The following is a 4,903-nucleotide window of genomic DNA, read 5'->3' as shown; positions in this document are numbered from 1 at the left end:
TGGCTTGGATAATTTCGAGCATTACTTTACTAGCATGTGAGATGAGTGCAATTGTGTGGCAGTTTGAGCATTCTTTGGCATTGCCTTTCTTTGGGATTGGAATGAAAACTGACCTTTTCCAGTCCAGTGGCCACTGCTGAGTTTTCCAAATTTGCTGGCATATTGAGTGCAGCACTTTCACAGCATCATCTTTCAGGATTTGGAAGTTTATTTCCAGATATTTAATTCTTTTTGTTGCAATGGTGAATGGGATTGATTCCTTAATTTCTCTTTCTGAATTTTCATTGTTAGTATATAGAAATGCAAGTGATTTCTGTGTATTGACTTTGTATCCCACAACTTTGCTAAATTCACTGATTAGCTCTTGTAATTTTCTGATACTATCTTTAGGGTTTTCTATGCACAGTATCATATCATCTGCAAACAGTGAGAGCTTTACTTCTTTTCCAATCTGGATTCCTTTTATTTCTTTTTCTTCTCTGATTGCCATAGCTAGGACTTCTAGAACTATGTTGAATAATAGTGGGGAAAGTAGACACCCTTGTCTTATTCCTGTTCTTAGGGGGAATGCTTTCTGTTTTCCACCATTGAGAGTAATGTTTGCTGTAGGCTTATCATATATGGCCTCTATTATGTTGAGGTAAATTCCTTCTATGCCCATTTTTTGAAGAGTTTTAATCATAAATGGGTGCTGAATTTTTTCCAAAGGCTTTTCCTGCATCTATTGAGATGATCATATGGTTTTTACCTTTCAATTTGTTAATATGGTGTTTCATGTTGATTGATTTGCGTATATTGAAGAATCCTTGCATCCCTGGAATAAACCCAGCTTGATCATGGTGTATGAGTTTTTTGATGTGTTGTTGAATTCTGTTTGCTAAAATTTTGTTGAGGATATTTCCATCTATGTTCGTCAGTGATGTTGGCCTGTAGTTCTCTTTTTTTGTGTTGTCTTTGTCTGGTTTTGGTATCAGGGTGATTGTGGCCTCAGAGAGTGATTTTGGAAGTATTCCCGTCTCTGCAATTTTTGAAAGAGTTTTAGAAGGTTAGGCATTAGCTCTTCTCTAAATGTTTGATAGAATTCTCCTGCAAAACTGTCTGGTCCTGGGCTTTTGTTTTTTGGGAGATTTTTGATCACAGCTTCAATGTCAGTGCTTGTAATTGGGTGAGTCATAATTTCTATTTCTTCCTGGTTCAGTCTTGGAAGATTGAACTTTTCTAAGAATCTGTCCTTTTCTTCCAGGTCATCCATTTTATTGCCATATAATTGTTCATAATAGTCTCTTATCATCCTTTGTATTTCTGCATTGTCTGTTGTAACTTCTCCTTTTTCATTTCTAATTTTGTTGATTTGATTCCTCTTTTTCCTTGATGAGTCTCTTTTTTCCTTGATGAGTCTGGCCAAAGATTTGTCAATTTTGTTTCTCTTCCCAAAGAACCAGCTTTTAGTTTTATTAATCTTTACTATTGTTTCTTTCATTTCTTTTTCATTTATTTCTGCTCAGATCTTTATGATTTCTTTCCTTCTACTAATTTTTGTTGTTGTTGTTTTTTTCTTCATTTTCCAGTTGTTTTAGGTGTAAAGTTAGGTTGTCTCTCCGATGTTTTTCTTGTTTCTTGAGGTAGGATTGTATTACTATAAACTTCCCTCTTAGAACTGCTTTTGCTGCATCCCATAGGTTTTGATGTCATGTTTTCATTGTTATTTGTTTCTAGAAATATTTTGATTTCTCTTTTGCTTTCTTCAGTAACGTGTTGGTTATTTAGAAACATATTGTTTAATCTCCATGTGTTTGTGTTTCTTACAGTTTTTTTCTTGTAATTGATATCTAGTCTCATAGTGTTGTCATTGGAGAAGATGCTTGATAAGATTTCAATTTCCTTAAATTTACTGAGGTTTGATTTGTGACCCAAGATGTGGTCTATCCTGGAGAATGTTCCATGTGCACTTGAGAAGAAGATGTATCATTCTGCATTTGGTTGGAATGTACTGAAAATATCAATGAGATCCATCTCATCTAACGTATCATTTAAGACTTGTGTCTCCTTATTAATTTTCTGTTTTGATGATCTGTCCATTGGTGTGAGTAGGGTGTTAAAGTCTCCTATTATTGTGTTACTGTCAATTTCTCCTTTTATGTCTGTTAGTGTTTGTCTTATGTATTGAGGTGCTTATATGTTGGGAGCATAGATATTTATAATTGTTATGTTTTCCTTTCGGATTGACCCCTTGATTTTTATGTGGTATCCTTCCTTATCTCTTGTAATCTCCTTTATTTTAAGGTCTGTTTTTGTCTGATATGAGGATTGCTACTCCAGCTTTCTTTTGCTTCCCATTGGCATGGAATATATTTTTCCATGCTCTCACTTTGTCTTATATGTCTTTAGGTCTGAAGCGGGTTTCTTATAGACAGCATATATATATATATATATGGGTCTTGCTTTTGTATCCATTCAGCCAGGCTGTGTCTTTCAGTTGGAGCACTTAACCCATTTACATTTAAAGTAATTATTGTTATATATGCCCCTATTGCCATTTTCTTAAGCATATGGGGTTGATTTTGTAGATCTTTTTTCTTCTGTTGTATTTCTTGACTATATAAGTCCCTTTAACATTTGTTGTAAAGTTGGTTTGGTGGTACTGAATTCTCTTAACTTATGCTTGCCTGAAAAGCTTTTTATTTCTCCATCAATTTTGAATGAGATCCTTGCTGGATACAGTAATCTTGGCTGTAGATTTTTCCTTTTCAGTACATTGAAAATATTCTGCCCTTCCCTTCTGGCCTACAGAGTTTCTGCTGAAAGATCAGCTGTTAAACATATGGAGTTTCCCTTTTATGTTACTTGTTGCTTTTCCCTTGCTGCTTTTAATATTCTTTCTTTGTGTTTAGTCTTGTTTAGTTTGATTAGTATATGTCTTGGCATGTTTCTCCTTGGGTTTATCCTCTTTGCATCTCTTGGACTTGATTGACTATTTCCTTTTCCATGTTGGGGAAAATTTCAACTATAATCTCTTCAAAATTTTCTCATACCCTCTCTTTTTCTCTTCTTCTTCTGGGACCCCTATAATTAGAAGGTTGGTGGTGTGTTTGATATTGTCCCAGAGGTCTCTGAGACTATCCTCAGTTCTTTCCATTCTTTTTACTTTATTCTGCTCTTCAGAAGTTATTTCCACCATTTTATGTTCCAGCTCACTGATTCGTTCTTCTGCTTCAGATATTCTGTTGATTCCTTCAAGAGTATTTTTAATTTCAGTAATTGTGTTGTTTGTCTCTGTATATTTATTCGTTAATTCTTCTTCTGCTGCTGCTGCTAAGTCACTTCAGTGACTCTGTGTGACCCCATAGCTGGCAGCCCACCAGGCTCCCCTGTCCCTGGGATTCTCCAGGCAAGAACACTGGAGTGGGTTGCCATTTCCTTCTCCAATGCATGAAAGTGAAAAGTGAAAGTGAAGTCAGTCATATCTGACTCTTAGCGACCCCATGGACTCCAGACCACCAGGCTCCTCCGTCCATGGGATTTCCCAGGCAAGAGTACTGGAGTAGGGTGCCATTGCCTTCTCCATTAATCCTTCTAGGTCTTTGTTAATTGAGTCTTGCATTTTCTCCATTCTGTTTTCAGAGTTTTTAATCATCTTTACTATCATTATTCCGAATTCTTTTTCAGGTAGTTTGCCTATTTACTCTTCATCTATTTGAAGTTCTGTGTTTCTAATTTGTTCCTTCATTTGTGTAGTATTTCTCTGCCTTTTCTTTTCTTTTTTTTTTTTAAATTTATTGTGCATGATGTCTCCTTTTCCCGGACTTCAAGGTTGAATTATTTCCTTCTTTTGATTTCTGCCCTCCTAAAGTTGGTCCAGTGGCTTGTGTAAGCTTTGTATAGGGTGAGAGTTGTGCTGAGTTTTTTTTTGTTTTGTTTTTCCCCTGATGGGCAAGGCTGAGTGAGGTGGTACTCCTGTCTGCTGATGATTGGGTTTGTATTTTTGTTTTATTTGTTTTTTAGATGAAGCATCCTGCACAGGATGCTACTGGTGGTTGAGTGATGCCAGGTCTGGTATTCAAGTGGTTTCCTTTTTGTAGGTTCTCACTATTTGATACTCCCTAGGGTTAGTTCCCTGGTAGTCTAAGGTCTTGGAGTCAGTGCTCCCACTCGAAAGGCTCGGGGCTTGATCCCTGGTCAGTAATGAAGATTCCACAAGTTGTTTGCTACTGCATTAAGTAAGAGTAGAACAAATACCCAAAAATGAAAAACCAAAGATGAACCCCAGACAAGTGGAAGTTACAAAATCAGGCAAATAACAATTAAAATAATGGGGTATACACATATACATCTACACCAATAAGCAAACAGCCCAACTAAAATAAAGTACAATAGATTGATGCAGCAAACAAGGGAAAACAAAAATTATATCTACCAGTTAAGAACAAAACTAACTAAAACACAAACTGGAAAACAAAACTAAAGCAAGGTACCAAATGGGGGAATAAAACAATGAAAATAAAACTAACAAATATGTTGAAAGGAAAGGAAAGAAAGAAAAGAAAGAAAGAATAGATATGCAAAGTTAAATAGATGTAGATAAAGAAGATTTATATACATTAAAGCTTAACTGCAAGGGAAAAAGAGTAGGAAAAGCAAACAAAGGAATAAATGTAAAAAAATTACAATATTTAAATATTTTAAAAAATTTTAATTAAAAAAAAAAAGAGAATTAAAAAAAAGGTAAACTCCACAGAACTGCAAAAGCCCAATGTAGAGACAGAGGTTTATAACAACAATAAAAAGTGTGACTGAATATACACATTTACATATACACCCATAAGCAAAATTGAAACAGTCCAACAAAAATAAAATATAGTAGACTGACCTGGTGAACAAAGGAAACCAAAAATTATATCCACCA

The sequence above is a fragment of the Bison bison genome, unplaced genomic scaffold, assembly GCF_000754665.1.
Source record: "Bison bison bison isolate TAMUID 2011002044 unplaced genomic scaffold, Bison_UMD1.0 scf7180017864097, whole genome shotgun sequence".
Classification (NCBI taxonomy): domain Eukaryota; kingdom Metazoa; phylum Chordata; class Mammalia; order Artiodactyla; family Bovidae; genus Bison; species Bison bison.
Note: the sequence above shows the minus strand (reverse complement) of the source record.